This window comes from Pipistrellus hanaki (assembly GCF_964339955.1).
Source record: "Pipistrellus hanaki genome assembly, chromosome: 5".
Classification (NCBI taxonomy): domain Eukaryota; kingdom Metazoa; phylum Chordata; class Mammalia; order Chiroptera; family Vespertilionidae; genus Pipistrellus; species Pipistrellus hanaki.
Window position 1 is genome coordinate 59,601,269 of NC_140507.1, and position 17,933 is coordinate 59,619,201.

Below are 17,933 nucleotides of genomic sequence, written 5' to 3' on the forward strand. Positions count from 1 at the left end.
AATTTTGAGATGCCGGGGCTGTGTTTTGAGTGGAATGGCAGACAAATCCTTCTTCACAACATGACTTGTCGACTGGAGGAAGGACAGGATAAAGGCAGGCAATCTGGTTAGATGCGACTCATATATTCATAGTTGTGAGGTCCTAAGAGCCTGAGCAGAAGAGATGGCAGCAGGAATGTAAAGGATCAGGTTGCTCAGTTTGACCTTGATGATGGAAGACAGTGTAGGAGGAATAACAATTATAGTGTAAATGGAAATGTAATAAAAAATAAAAGGTAGAACCATAAGACACTAATCTGATGAGATATCTCCTTATACAAGTCCATGGATACATTTCTTCATTTTCTATTTTGCTACCTTGTCTCTTTGTCTATTCATTCTATCAAGTGGATACGAATAGAGTGTCCTTGGTGCCAAGTTCACCTTTTCCTCAACTGTATTTTTTTTAATAATTGTGAATAATAAACAACTATGGACTATAGGTAAGGCAGGACCCAAAATGCCCAAAATATGAAGGTTGGTATTCATCAGTCTCAGTCAATGCCCTTTACCTAAGAGGAACAATAAAACTGCTTTAGTTGTTACTCTAATAAAACCTCCTGGTCACCGTTTTTAAGCAACTACCTTTGATAGATTCCCTTGAAACCTCAGAAACTTAGACGTATAATAAAGGGGAAATGTAGTGCAGATAAACCCTGATTTCAGCTGGATAATAAAGGGAAATTCAATACCCTAATAGTATTAGCATTGAATTTACAGCTGTTGCTGCTGCCCACATGAATAAGTGCTCCCCATGGACCCAGATCAAAGGGGCAGTCATGGTGTGACAGACCATGGGACCATACTATATAATTTTACAGATTTAGCAGCATGTTTCAAATGAAAGTGTATGTGATATAAGTTGCAGGTGTTCCTAAACATGATGCAGGGTTCAAGCTGCTGTTGGCTTGGAGCTGGGTTACCCTGCTTACCACTTTGCCTTGAAATTATGTCCGAGTGGATCAATCATTACCATGGCTGACTCCCTTTGGGGAGTGATATTTCAGCTCTGTTCCTGTGTGTGTGTGTGTGTGTGTGTGTGTGTGTGTGTGTGTGCACGCACGCGCTTGCACACATGCTTGCACACATTTTGGCATGAATGCTCCATTTCTAGTGGAAATTTTATTTTATATGGACTTTAAAATGCTTAAATCGCATCTCTTCTTGTCTTTGTATTTACATTTTATTTAAATGTTGTGTAATGAACATGTAATAAAAATATATGTATATATGAAGATATATGAATATATCTCAAAAAGTGCTCTCTAAAATGCTAGATGGTGGACTTTTTTTTTTAAATTTGTACACTCCCAGGCTTTTTAGGCTCAGATTTTAATGGGAGTGAAGTCATTAATGTTCCACATACCAGGGTGATTGATGGAAGCAATTTGAATTGTACTTTCCTACTTTCCAAACACTTAACAACTCTATTAATATGCAGTCTTCTTTACTGTTGGATAACTCTTAGTTATTTTCAGTTAGATAAGTAACACTTTGGGCCTAACAAATGGCTCTAGCCACATAACTTTTGGCTCTATCTCAATGTTAAAACTGTGAATCAAGAAAATAACCAGTTGCTTATAAAACAAAACAAAACAAAATTTTAAACTATTATTTGATTCCAGGAGAGTTCCATGAATGGGAACATTTGGCTGTGATTGATTTACTGCTTGACAAGTATGTTAATTTCAAATTTTATAAATATATTTAAATAATATATGAGAAGTTTGAAGTGATATATAAATATGTTGTAACTACATGGCTATTATTGTTCATATTTAAAGAATTGCCTTATCATTTAATTTGATCTGTGCACCTATGATAAAACAAACTATGTACCACAGTCATATTTAATATGTTTCGTTGACTATACTTTTTATGAAATTAGAAACAACTAGCAGTGGGAGTTTTATTCCCATAGGTAATAAAATTCTGATAATTTTTACTTAAAATATTTAGAAGGTAATTATTTGAATTAATATGCTATGTGTCTTATTGGGTAGGCTATTTCTGATAGGCTTAAAAAACTTTTAAAAAATAAAATAAAGAAAGGAAATGCTATCTAAGACATTTCTCAGCTAACAGTCTTTCTGAACTGCTACACAGGAGAAGTGATGTTGGTCTTATTCCTGTTGCTGCGTTTCTTTCTGGGTCTTGAGCCACAAAATGCTTCACATTTGTGATTATCCTTTGATGCTTTTTACCATGAATAGGATGATGTCTAGTTTCAATATTATGAATGAATATAGTTCGGTTTTTATTTTTCCCAGGTGAAAAAAAAAAATCTTTTTGGTTCTATTCACAGTAGCCTTACAATAGCTCTCTTCTTTTGTGTGACTTGTCCTAAGAGCATCTCAAGAGAAGGTGGATTTTTGTTTGTTTTGATTTTTGTTTTGTTTTGTGTTTTGAAATCTCCATGAAACATCAGTAGTTTCCTGTAAGCAAATTGGCGTGTTTGCTGCTGATTAGATTTCGAATGTATGTCTCCTGATAACTGCTACAAAGTTTTAAAATTGTATAAAATAGTCAAATATAATAAGAGATATGATATTGTATGTTGTGATTGAAGAACTCATATACTTAAATGGTGAAAGAAGCAATAATGGCATATATTTACTTCTACAATGAGTAACTTCACAAAGGAGTGAATTTATCTCTTTTTATATGTAATGAAGTTATATCCATTTCATAATACCAGAACTGATGGAGGACATGACAATTTATCAAATAATTATTATTCTATATTTTCAACTGAATTAATAAGTTCTAAAGACCTAAAATGTTTCAATGACACTTAAAACAAGCATTTCAAAACTTTTGAGAAGAGAGTGATATTTTCATCTATTTTTTCTAATTATGCCTTTTCTCAAAAGAAACTTACCTAATAACAATTTTAAAATAATATAATTTACAAAACTATTATCATTTGTGGATATTATTAAAGTTAAAACCTGGAAAGCATAAGATATCTATAAATTGTGAAGTTATGTTACCCCCTACTTGCCCACTCCCAGCCCTCACTCCAGGCCCCAGGGAAAAGTCCGAAACTATGTAAAATCTCATTCTGGCCACCCACAGTTTCTTTGAAACTTATCTTAACAAAATTGTTCCTGAACATTTTTTTCTTTTAGAAATTGTATATGCTTTCAAAGCAAACTTTTATTTACTTTCACAAAAATTTTGAAAGACACTTAAAATTTCTACCTTCTTTAATCAATTATGTACACTCAGAATTTTATAGAGATGGGATTATGAATAAATGACATTTTAATCTTTACTTTCTGACAAATGTGTCTCAGAACTTTTAAAATGATAATTAAACTACAATACTTGTCAATAAAATGTTGGCTCAAAAGCACTTTTAACAAATTCCATGTCTCTCCATTACGAGTATTTTACCTTTAGTGTTTCCTTACATCCCCCTGACTAGATGAGAGCTTTTTCTTAGGATGTTCAGGGCCCTTCTTCCTCACAGACCCGCGGGCCCGTGTCCATCTATTTTCCAGATGGCAGCAGCCAAGGGGAACTCCTTCATCTTGCTTCTGTGCTTAAAGCCCTCCAATGTCTTCATCACTCTCCCAGAGGAAACCCCCAAGCCCCTTAATTTACTGTTTCCAATATAATTTTTGACCAAATTAACTATTAAAAAGTAACTATTTATGTTTTTCTTATTTATAAGAGAAAAAAGAGCTATAAGAATAATTAACAAGTTTGTTTTTGATTCAGTGCCGGTATGCCCAACAGAATAGAACTGTCCCAAAGGCAGATCTTTTTAGTCTACACAATTTCTGAATGATGAGCATGTTACTTCAATATCAGGAGTGACAAATCCAATATGTGAATTTTTTTCCTCAGCAGCAAATAGTTTTAACTCAGGAGAGATTTGGAATTAGAAATAGAGACATAATAAAGCAATACTCTGAAAATTTAATACATTTAAGATAACAGGAATTACCACATTTATAAATTTATTTATTAGGTTTATAAGACTTAAGTATTTGCAAAACTTTATTATGTCAGACAATTGCAATGTTTGTAAAGAAATGAAATGTGTTAATTTTATAAATACATGTTGAAATAATGTAGGGCATTTAATTTATTAAAATTTTAAAGTTCCTGACATTGTAATACTATTTAAAAGCTGAATTAAAAATTCCAGAGGAACTTCACCCTTGATTTTGTAATTTTAATAAACTTAATATTATTTAAAAGTAAAAAAATAATTTCTGACTCTGCACATTCTCTCTGTATAAAACAGCTAAAGTTGATCTCATATATAAAGAACTCATATAGACCAACACATAAAAACACACACATTTGATTTAAAAATGGGTAAAGGACATAAATAGATACTTCATCAATTGTTTCTCAGCCTTTTGGCTAAGACCAGATGTCTAGTATGACTAGACATTTCTCATAAGAGGACCTAATAGATGGCCAACACAGACATGAAAAGATGCTTAGCATCCATAATCATAAGGGAAATGCAAATCTAATTCTCAATGAGATATCTCCTCATACCTGCCAGAATGGCTATAATCAATAAATCAACAAACAAGTGTTGACAAGGTTGTGGAAAAAAGGGAACCCTCATTCACTGTTGGTGAGGTGTAAATTGGTGCAGGTCACTGTGGAAAACAATAAGGAGGTTCTTCAAAAATTTAGAATAGAACTACCATGTGACCCAGGATTTCTATTTCAGCTATAATTGAAAAATAAATTTAAAGAAAAGTTAATCTTAAGAATTCCAAAAAGGCTCACAATAATAGTTTAAAGGGTATTATGAATATTTCAGTTAAGGGTAATAAAAATGTGGTAACAGGGATAGGAAAATGGTACAAAATTATTAAAGAGGGAATTTTCAGTCATCTGAAATATGAATAATTTGATTTTTATTCAAACAATATTCTCTGAGTATTCACTCATTATTTAGTGGAATTGGGAAGAAACCAATTTTCCATTCAAAGAAAGTATGCATGACCAGTTACACATGGCAATCCTTTTCCTCTGAAGAGGGCAGAATCAATGTTGTAAATTAAAAAATCAACAACAAACGAATTTTGGTGTCTCTGTGAATGCACTTTAGTTTTTGTTTATTGGTTAGTTGGTTGGTATTTTAGTGTATGTATGTGCTATTTTTAAGCCCATTTTTCTTGGGAACAATGGTAGAAAGTTTAGATTAAACATTGAAATGACCAGTTTCTTATTCACAACAGAATATGTTATTGGCTTCCAAAGTTTCACCTGACTGCCAATTGCAGTTGCATATGCATATTGCAAAAGCAGTTGGTGAAGACTGGTTGGCATTTTAATTTCCTCTCTCGGTTTTAGCTACTCTAGAGAAGTAGGATAAATTTACACTCACAGTCACATAAACAATTACCTGTGGGAACATTATTTAACTTTCCAGCCTTTCAAAAGGGCTCTGTAGAAAATTTATCAAATTGTTAGACACAGACATTACAAGAGGGGAGTCTGAGAGTTTCCATAATTTTCCAACCTGGGTGATAAGAGGAGTGATGGTGCCCTTAATAGAGAGAGGAATTCCTGAGGCGTATGGAAGATAATGTGTTCATTTGGGGGCATTCTGAGTTTGAAATTCCAACTAGTTCATTGCTGGAAATGTTGGACTGAAGCAAAAGACAAAAAACAGGGTAAAAGAGGAAGATTTAAAAGAAAGTGAAGTGATTAACAAAAGAACATACTGTATATACATAACCCATAGACACAGACAAGAATGTGGTGAAGGCCAGAAGGAAAGAAGGGAGGGGGCTGTGTAGAGGTGAGCTAAGGGTGAGAGAGGAGAGACACCTGTAAAGGTCTCAACAATGAAAATAAATAAAAAATAATAATAATTTTCTGGAAGCCTTGAGATTGCCAAGAAAAAAAATGGTGCAAGAAGAGGTCCAAACAATAAGAAAGCCCACTGCACGGGAGAACATATTTGCCAATGTTATCTCTGATAAGGATTTCATCTCCAACATTTACAGGGAACCCATACAACTTAACAAAAAGAAGATAAACAACCCATTCAAAAAGTGGGCAATGGACCTAAGTAGATATTTTTTGAAAGAGGACATAAGGAAGGCCAAGAGACAAGTGGAAACATGCTCAAAGTCACTAATCATCTGAGAGATGCAAATCAAAACAACAGTGCAGTACATCTCACACCTGTCAGAATGGCTATCATCAACAAATCAACAAATGACAAATGCTGGTTAGGATGTGGAGAAAAAGGAACACTTGTTCACTACTAGTGGGAATGCAGACTGGTGCAGCCACTGTAGAGAACAGTATGGAGTTTCCTCAAAAAACTAAAAATGGAACTCCCATTTGACCCAGTGATCCCACTCCTAGGAATATATCTCAAGAAACTAGAAACACCAATCGGAGAGGATATATGCACCCCTATGTTCATAGCAACACTATTTAAAATAGCTAAGATTTGGAAACAGCCTAAATGGCCATCAGCAGACGAGTGGATTAGAAAACTATAGTACATCTACACAATGAAATACTACACTGCTGTAAAAAGGAAGGAATTCCTACGATTTGCAACAGCATGGATGAAGCTGAAAAGTATTATGCTAAGCAAAATAAGCCAGTTAGAGAAAGATAAACATCACATGACCTCAGTCATTTGTGGATTATAATGAACAACATAAACTGATGAACAAAAACAGATCCAGAGACAGGGAAGCATCAATCAGATGCTCAAACCTCAGAGGGAAGGTAGGGGAGGGTGGGGGTAAGGGGGAGAGATCAACCAAAGGACTTGTATGCATGCAATGGACACATATACCAGTGGGGTAAGGGCATGAAAGGGAGTTGGGGGGGTAATGGGGGAATAAGGACACATATATAGTATCTTTATCAATAAAAAAAATTTTAAAAAGAAGAGGTCCTGGGAACACAGAGGACTGGCTGCTGGATGAGGAGAAGCTCTTGAGGTGGAGAGGCACAGATGGAGCTTGGATTGGAAGATCTATGGGCCAGACTGGTTTAGTGGCTGACACATGTGTGTATGTGTGTGTGTTTATGTTTCCTTTTAATATATATATATATATATATATATATATATATATATATATATATATATATATATAGTATGTCTCCTTTTTCCCTGATTGACCCCCTTGGCCACTTCCACCACCCCCATGACAAGCCCCCATGAACCTATATTTAATATGAGTAATTATACATAAAGATACAGGTTTCACACAGTTTGAATAGTTTATGACATCACCTGGTTAGAGCTGGGAAGCAACTCCTTAGGATGGAGCATGCAGTCTCCTCCTTGACTACAGCCCACACATTCACACAATTTATGTTCATTCACTGTGGTGATAAACATTTTAGGAAAGATAAGGGATTTAGTTAAGATGGGGATTTAGTCAAGTTGAGCTGTACTGGAGTAGGGTAGGCCCCTAATCCACTATGACTGTGTCCTTACGAAAAGGGGAAACGTAGACCCAGACATGCACACTGGGGGCTGGGGTGCTATGTGAAGATGGGAGCAGAGATCCACAAGCCAAGCCAAATGGGCACCAAAGATTGCCAGCAAACCCCCAGAAGCCAGGAGAGGGGCGAAGAGAGGATTTCCCCACATCCCTCGGAAGGAACCAGCCCTTCAGAACCTTGATCTGAGATCTCTGGCCTTCAGAGCGGTAGGATGGTAAGTTTCTGTCACTTAAACCACAAAGTTGTGGCACTTCATTAAGGTAGCCCTAACACACTCATACAGATGGAAATAATATTCTTTCTGAAGACAACTTTTTGCCATTTTTAAAGGAAACATCTTTTTTTCCAATGACTATGAATAATACATTTGGGAGAAAAAGTGTGCCTAAGAATAACATTTGGCACAGTTAGAAAAAAAAAATCCATTTAGTTGAGTGCGTGAACAAATCACATAGCTGAAATTCAGCTATGCCTTGCTTTGAATTCTGTTCCTCTTAGAATGGATGTGGATTTGGGACTTGTCACCTAGTTTCTATTAGCCTAGGTGTCATCTCTAAGTATGAGTCCATAATGTACCTAGCTCATTTTTAAGGACTAAGTGGAGACTGTTTTAAGGACATAAAGTGACTGGCATAGTGCCTAATCAGGGTAAGCACTCAACAAATTGTAGCTTATATTATTTTGAGCAGTTATCACTCTCTCTTATTATACATAAGGCCATCAAAATTATGTTGAAATTATTGGTAGTGTAAACACCCTGACCTTTTGCTTTGTTTCCGAGACACTACTAAGCTTCTAAAAAGAAGCTTTGTAATGTATAAGTATGGAAATGAGGAAAAATGTAGACTGGCCCAACTTAATTGTAGTGGGATATTCTGAAAAGTTAGTGTGCCATTCAAAGGTGCCTGCTTTGGAACCAGTGTGGAGTTCAAGTCCTCAGTCTATTGAACAGAGGGGTTGCTAATAGCCCTGTCCAGATGTGTGATCACATTCAGTGTCATACATGGTTTATGAGTCCATTCTACCACTGGAAAATGAACTCCTAGAAGGCAGGGTCCTTGTTTCAGTCTTCTTTTTCTCTGGCCTCCAGACACAATGGAGTAATTAATGCTTGCTGAGCAAGTGGAGAGCAATTCTGAGTGAACAAAGAAAGAGGCAATGCTACTTAAAGGATGGTGTTATTACTGCAGTGCTTTGGTCTAATGAAATTAAAATTATATGGCAGGGAGTGTTGGCTAGGATAAACTTTTGAAAATCACTTCTTTAACCCTGATTTTGCTTTTTTCACCTTAGTGAGACTATTCTTTCTTGAGATTAAAAGAACATTTTTTGATGATTTATGTTAAAAGGAATACATTATTCTGGGCTATTTTCCAGATCTTTTTTTTTTAATAATTACTACCGTTACAATTTTTGGAAATGCTTGGCTACAGTTGTGCCTGCTGAATATATTATTCATTCTGGAAAGCCTGCAGTAGACAGTTATGCATGTATTAAAGTTAAAAATTACCTATTAACATAATTTTATTATTTCTGATGCACTCTTTGAATTCCATCTTACTAATTCATTTTAAAAGCAATCTGTCCTGCAAAAAAAATTTTATTTAAAAAAGGGGGGTAGGATGAAAATAAGATAGCTTTTGAACAGAATATTGCTATTGTCTTGGGCTTTATAAACACACTGCTATTCTCTTTCACTGCTTTTCTTTAAAGTACAAACCAGGAACTAGACAGTCCTAACTGAATACTAGTATAAGATCAAGAGACTCCCTAAAAAATCATCACAAATTTCGCAGAAAACCACGTGCATTTTATAATCTGATAAACATGAAAATATATTTCTATATATACTATGGCAAAGCAATGCAAGACTCTAGTTTTAATTTCTAAGAGTTTTTCCCCCCAGAATAGTATAAACAGAGAAAACCAGTATTTTGTTCCAATCTTTAGCAGCATTTCCCATTTTAAATATAGTTTCTATCCTTAACAATGGAAAATGTGCAGCTATTTGTGTTTTTTGGTATTGTATGCAGAATATCACTTCAATTCAGTCCTAAAGGACAGCTGCCAACATTTCAAAAATACCTAATCCATGTAGAGTTTTATTTATAACCAAAGAACTGAGCAAGTTCTTTGCTTATAAAAACCACCTTTACCTTAATCACAGAGGGAATCTGGTTGATTTGGGAATGGTATGTGTGTTGGAGGGTTACTTTAAGGTTTCCATTTCAGTTTAAGTCAATGTAAAATGACGTGTGTGAGTGAGTGTGTGTGTGTGTGTGTGTGTGTGTGTAAAAGATAATATGAATAGATTTCTTGGGAAGAATAAATATCACTCTCAGTCTGGAAATCCTTTGATTAAAAATCCGCCTATTTATCAATTGGGAAGGGTAATCCTCCCTGCACACCAAGCCTCCCCGTGTTCACAGCAAGAACATCATTGGGTTCAATGTTGTTTTGTTATAACCTTGATGAGTAAAAACCACTTTCTGTGAAGCATGCAGGGATTCTTTCCAGGGACTCCGGTTTCCTCCCGCATCTCAAAGGTGTGCACGTGCGGTGAGGTGTCGTGTCCATATTGTCCCAGTCTGGGTGTGGGTGGGTGTGATGTGCCCTGCTATGGAGGGGTGCCCTGCCCTGCATGGCACCTTGTGTCCTGAATGCCAGGATTGACTCCAGCAACTGGCAACCCTGATATGGAATAAACAGATTAGAAAATAATTCTCTTACTTGTTTTTAATAATGCCTCTGAAATCTATGTCTAGCACAAATTCATTTCAGTGTTACTGTTAGAAGTGTTATGTATCTTTATTTAGAAGTTTTGTGATGTTTCTGTTACCAGAAATACACTGCAGGAACTTAACTCTTGTTTATCTCAGTTTCCTTTTGTCATTTCTCTTAGGGTTTCAGTTTCCAAGAACCTACCGACAGTGTTGAGGACTTACTGTAAGTGCTGGATATAGCAAGAGTGCAAGGCCCAGCCACCTCACCAAGGCCATTGCTCAGGCTTGTGTTTGCCCCTCAAGGACAAAGATCAGGCTCACCTTGTGCTGGGACCTCTCAAGTTGTGTTTGTTGGTGGCCATTCACAGACTCTCAAGCCTCCTGTCCCACTTGCTCTCTGTGATCCCCAGGGTGGGTTGAAACTTGGCGATTGAGAATCAAAGCAAACTGGGTGCTGCTGCTCTGCTGCTTTCTTGTTTCTGACCCAGGAGACTGGGTCTTCTGCCAGCATCCATGAAACACTGGCAGACTGACTCACCAGCTTCTAAATAGGTAGGATCCCACACTCAACAGTATCTCAGAACTCAAATTGGAAACTGCATGCAGTAAGAAAGAGTGCAGTGAGAGAGGATTTTTTGTTGAGAATATTATTGATGATTTAAAATATAGTCAAACCCGCTGGTGTTTGTTGCTCTGTGATTGAGTTTTGACCCAGGAACCAAGAGGTCATCAGTTCAATTCTCAGTCAGAGCACATGCCCAGGTTGCAGGCTCCATCTCCAGTAGGGATTGTTCAGAAGGTGATGATTCTCTTTCATCATTGATGCTTCTATCTCTCCTTCTTCCCCTCTCTAAAAGCCAATAAAAACATATTTAAAAAAATAATAAAATATAGCTAATATTTATTTCAACTCACCAGTTTTGAGTATACAAATCTCGGTGGATTCAAAATTAGTTACAAACCACATTCAACATAATTAGACTTAAAAAAAAAAAAAAACAACAAAAAAAACTAATCTTACTAAGGTAACTTCCTTAATGTCAGGCCTAGTTCAGAGAAAATATTTTAGAACTACTTAGACAGCAGTTTCACAAAAAAAAAATGCACTTGGAAAATATGTGAAATGGACCAAATAATGACATATTTGGAGTTAGCTAACAGCAAAATAATAAAAATGATATTTATGATTTACTGTCTTTTATAGCAGAATTTATCTGAAGTTTGAACTGTCTCCTATTGGATGTGGTGTGCAATCATGAAACCCCTATAGTGACATTTGGACAATTCATGTTTTTTTCTTTTATGAACAATTTTGGAGATGGCGTGTTTGGGTTGAAAGCATGGGGCTGCAGGTAATCAGCATGGAACCTGAAGTATCTCCATGAACTGCAATTAAAATGTGTTTATATTTGGAGATAGGAGATTCTGATTCCTTCAGGGCCTCTTAAATTAGGTGCAAAATGATATGTTCATGTTTGAATTAAAAAAAAAAAAACCCAGCTGTCAGAGCTGCTTAACATCTGGCAAAACAATCTTTTCCTTTAGAACAGAGATCACTGTACATTGATGGCTGTGACTAAGATTATGCCACCACAGATGCGATGCATGCAACTTCAAGAGCAGGGAAAGAAAATACACTTTATAAAATAGGAAAGTGTGTACTCTATATCTATACTAATAAAAGGGTAATATGCTAGTTAGACAGGGAGACCTTCCAGGAGACCTTCGAGACAAAGCCATGTTAGCAGGGCCGAGGCAGAGGTGGTTAGGAGAGATCAGACCAATCAGACTAGGTGGGGAGGGCAGTTGGGGGTAATCAGGCAGGGGGGGGGGGGCAGTTGGTGTCCATCAGGCAGGCAGTAGAATGGTTAGGGGCAATCAGGCAGGCAGGTGAGCAGTTAGGAGTCAGTGGTCCATGATTGTGAGAGGGATGTCCCAGATTGGAAAGGGTGCAGGCTAGGCTGAGGAACACCCCGCCCCTGTGCACAAATTTTGTGCACCAGGCCACTAGTGTAAAAATAATACTCCCATTAGAAATGAGAAGAATTTTTTGGTCCCTTAATTTTATCTTTTGCAGCTCTTACCATCTCTGAGGGTGGCTCAGAACTCTGATTTCCTTGTGAAAAAGAACCTTATTAGGATCATTCCATCCAATAATGTTGAGCTAGTGATTTCTATTTCCATATGCATTTTCTTCTGCTGATTTCCCTTCTCCTTTTACCATGCTTTTTAATGCAAGTTGCTTATGATTATATGTATGTATTTTATTTTTTGTCATGTGTCTTCTGGGTGTTGCCTATTTCCTTTTTAAAAAAAAAATAATTCATGTATTTATAAGGATTATGTTTAGGAGTTACTGTATTTGTGTGTGTGTGTGTGTGTGTGTGTGTTTGATTGTTTTTCAGACTGGGAGGAATGGAGGAGTTAGAAAAAGAAGAAAATGCTTCTTTGATATAATATGCTGATGACCAACATTATGGGGATGGAACAATTTGTCTTTGAAGGATCTTTAGATTGTACTTTACTACGGGACACTTCTTGTCATTTTACTCATTAAACAGCCCTGCCCTGTCCAATGCAGCAATTTACTCCTGGTGTGGGAGTCAAGTCTATCTCCATGTGCACAGCTTTAATCAATTGAAGGTTTGTTTCTTTTAGTAATTAAGCTTCAAAGTTGGTACACCATTCCTTTTCATAAACAAACAAACAAACAAACAGACCCACTCTAAATATCACAACATACCAGTTTTTCTTCTGTTTTGAGAAAACTATTGAGGTGCAAGAGGAAGACAATAAGTGAAATAATAGCTACCTCTATTTCAGTTTTCCAGGCGAAAGCCCCATGTTCAGATACATATCACTTCCTTCCACTAAAAATGTCACCACCTCATCGGTGACTGTTGAGAAGTAAAATTGATTTTCCTCTACTCTTTAAATAAAAATTTAATGTCCCCAAAGATCAAATAAAAGAACCTGAATCATTCAATCATCCTTTATTTCCACATTTATTTCTTTAAAAATATTTTTATTGATTTTAGAGAGGAAGGGAGACAGAGAGAGAGATAGAAACATCAGTGATGAGAGAGAATAATTGATGGGTTGCCTCTTGCGTGCCCCCTACTGGGGATCAAGCCCGCAACCCCCGGCATGTGCCCTTGGCCAGCATTGCACCTGGGATCCTTTAGTCTGCAGGCTGATGCTCTGTCCACTGAGTCAAACAGCGAGGGCCACATTGATTTCTTTGATGGTCTTAGGATAAGACAAACCAGTTCCCTTTTGATTCTACAGCTATCTTCCCAGGGCTGCTTTCCCTGAGCAAACCTAGAAAATTGCCACCCTCCTACAGCCCCCAACACCTCCCATCCATCTTTTCTGCTTTATCCTAGTAGCACTTATACAATTTAACGAAATGTATATTATGCATATCTGCTTACTGTCTGCCTTATTCCTTAGCAAATAAGCTCTTTGTTCCAGTCTACCTCTGAAATGCCTTCAGTGGTGCCTGACACTGTAAGAAAGTGCTCAAATCTATTGTTTGAGCGAATGATTCAATGTACCTCTGTAGTTCTGTCAAGCATTTGAGGCAAAATGAGAATTTTTTTTTTAAATGTAAAGGTTTATTGTTATTATTTGTTTTTTAATATATATTTTTTATTTCAAAGAAGAAGGGAGAAGAACAGATAGACACATCAATGATGAGAGAGAATCATCGATCAATTGGCTGTCTCCTGGATTCCCCCTACTGGGGATGGAATCCATGACCAGGGCATGTGCCTGGACCAGAACCGAACCATGACATTCTGGTTCATAGGTAGATGCTCAACCACTGAGCCATACCAACGGGGCTGTTTTGTTTTAAGCTTGAAGGTGTGGTATCTTGTGCCAGATTTCTTTTTTTTATTTTAGTCTCAGGAAACCTTAAGTGCACTCATTTCCACTGAAGGATTAGGTAGTAGAGGCCATTATTACACAGCTGTGGTGGCTGTCAGGAGACTGAGAAAGATATAAACGGGAAGGCCATGCGGAGACACTACCTGTGCCCTTGAATCCTGATGTAGAGGCTGCTCCTCCAAAAGGGCCTCCTTCTTAGAATCAATTATTCCTCCAGGAAAATCAGTAAAACTGCTGTTATATCTGCTTAAAACGTATGCCTACTTTCGCACATGGGAACTGTTGTTTTTTAATTAATTTGGATTCTGTCTTTTCTCACCAAGTGTTGCTAAAAATAAACACACATTTCTTCTTATCTTCCATTACATAAATCTTCCCATGCAAAAATTCCATTAACTTAAACCCTGATGGTAATCTTTTTCTTGCTAAGTTAGAGAAAAATTGTATAAAAGCAAGGCAGTGAACCAATCATATAATTCACACCATGAAGTGACACAAAGATTTATATCTTGTGTAATCCACATGAGGATAACTCTTGCACCAGGTCCCACTCAGCCGTGTCTACAAAGGGTAATGGGATCACCTCCATCTATTCTGCAGAGAGCTACTCTGGGGCTGATGAAAGAGTAGTTTTATAGGATATGTGAAGGCCTTTCTTATTACTTCTCTACAAATATGTAAACCTGATAATGCCTATACCAAAGCTTATCATCTTACACTGTTTTATGGATAAGATTTAACAGATCAGTGCTATGACCACAGGTTGTAGCATTACATATATCTGTTTCTCAAAACCTATCATGGCATTATATACATATACATATATATATATATATGGAATGATATAAAGGAGAAACACTAAAATTAAAACATGTTTGTCAAAATTTTTGAGGTACATTTAGAAAGAGCAAACCATTACCCCATCCTCCATTTTCCATTAAATTTAGCAGCACTGGCATAAAAATCTCTTTTAAAAATGCAGCAAATTTCTTGTTATACATGATGTTACATCGATGCACTCATTGCATTTTGTAAGTGTTAATATGTGTTTGCCAGTGATGGGAACTAAATTAGTGTCCATTCTGTATCCTCTAGAGCTTGTTGTGTCTGACAGCTTGACATATACATGACCACCTTTACACTTGCCACACATATGTACACATACACTATTGTTAACATCCACATGGCCAGCTACAATGTACACACATAATTTTTCTTCTATGGGAAACACTGATGTTAGATAAATTTTGATACTTTCTAATGCTAAAATGTGAAAACAACGCAACCCAATATGTTTCCCATGCTTTGGCTTTGCATTGAATAGCCTTAAATACCAAATTTATTGCCTGGTATGGTAATTCACTCAACTCAGATGTCTTAGAGCAGTTATTCCAATATCCTTCAGGAAATTTTATTATATTCATCCCTAAATGGTTTATCTCATACTGTGCTTCACTTGGTAATCTGTTTCAAATTCTTTCAGTATGTCAAACAATCAAATTGAAACACTGAAAGTAAGTTTATACTTTCCTTATGAATAAATATGAACCTACCACTAATTCCAATGGTGACTAAAATTTTAATTTCATTGGTTCAAACAGTAGACAGAACATCCGAATGCTTTCCTTACAGGAATATATTTTCATTAAACCTACTGCTTTGGGTAGCTACATGCTGGAAATGTCTTTTCACCATTGAGCTCTTCATTAGAGAGCTTTTGATCTTAAGATCCAGTTGTCCTAATGTTTTATAGCATGTGGATGACTTCATATACTTTCATTGGACCCCACTTTTTTTTTTTTTGCAAATTCACTTATTTTTTTAAAAATAACAATGACATATATGCAGAATAATCTACTTAAGCATCAATCTGCATCATACATGATTCTAGTAATATTCATTTTTTTTTACCATGTCAACCTGAAGCTCTGGTTCTACACATTATGAAATCATCAGCATGAAGCTTTTATGTTCTTTCCCAGCCAAAATGGATTTCTTTGTAAAATCCATGGTTTCCCATGAATCTGTGAATTTTGAAACTACTGAGCACCATAAGCAGTGCCTGACTCTAAGGATTAGTGGGAAAATATTTGGGGTTTTCTAGCTCTGACTGAAGGCTGGGTGAAATCAATTATTTAAGCACTATAAAGCGAGAGCTTGGGTCTCAGACAACGATTACAAAGCAGACACACTTTAACACCCAGAACAGCCATGTGGATCTTGTTGACTCCTTTACCATGGCCAAACAGTGAATGAAATATCATTCCTGTCTGCTGATGCCATGGAGATTCCTTCAATCTAAGAGCAGCTGGAGCTTCCATTTACACACACACACACACACACACACACACACACACACACACATACACTTCTCTTTAGCTATACAGATGTTAAGTATGAAGAATTTCTACAGTTTTTATTACAGCAATCAGAAATGCAATTGACTTTTTTCTACTATATCAGCAGTGATTGCCTGGATCTCAAACACTCAATTTCTACAAAGTAATAAATGTCAATACATTAAAAGGCAAAGCACTATGCTCCTAACTGTGCTCTAGAAATAGTCAAATGCTATGGAAAATGTATGGAAGACTTGATGTGACTTTTATAGACAGTCCATTTTTAAATGCTTAGAAGGGATATGCTTTCTGATGCCTGGTTGCTTAGCAGTTGTAGCCCAAATGTTTCACACAAGTTAAATATATTGTTTCAAAGAAATGGTTGCCTCAATATGATTTTTTAAAAAAATCAATACATATTTTATGTAGTATTGAAGAAAATTGGGGGAGGTATTGTAGGGACAAAAACTTAGAGGAAGAAAAGGAGGTGTCCTCAAAAATCATGTTCAGAAATATTATGTGGAAGATTAGCACAGGCTTACTGACTTTGAAATCTAATAATCACATAAAGTTTCACTTAAAAGCAATTGCAGCCTCTGATCCCAATTTTTAGTTGTTGTTATTTTGTGGGTTTTTTTTTTGTTTGTTTGTTTGTTTTTTCTCAACCTGAAGTGATATATAAAGATCAAGGTATATTTCAAAGAGAAATTCCTTAAAAACTTATCATGATCATTGCTGATTCATCATTCACATCATAAATCTTGGGTGGTGAGGTAACAGTGATCAGGCATCATCACTGAACTGAAAATATATATATATAATTTTTCTCCTTGTTTGTAGTGATCAGTATGAGGCTTTAGAATCAGCATAATCTTAATTGAGCATATTCTGGTGTCTATGAATCAGACTAGAGACTTAAACTGTAATTCATTTACCCCTAAATTTTTTTGGTAAAACTATGGATAAATTCACAAATTTAATTAACCATTTTAAAGGTTTTATTATAAATGTAAATATTGTAAGTGAAAAAAAAAACACACACACACACAAACTTCCAGCATATTGTAAATTATCACAACTAAACTAAAACTTTTACTTCATTTTTTAAATGTATCTTATGGAATGTAAATGGTACAACTAGATATGTACCATTATCTATTTTTAAAATATAAATATGAAATATATTTGTATGAATGTCTTCTATTGCTCATTCCATTACCCTTCAGTACAATAAGAAAACATGCATACATATATAATATATAATTGAAATCTAATGTTTTAAAATTTCTTTTCATTACAAGCATATGATAAAATATTTTTTCTGAATTGAGTTGTCATTATAATTATATACCATTGATTAAAAATAACATGCATACTAACATTTTGAAAATAACAAACATGAAACTAAAGTTTTGATAGTACATCTTTTTAAGTAAATAATTAATTTTAAAGTTATAGTCGACAGACAATATTATATTAC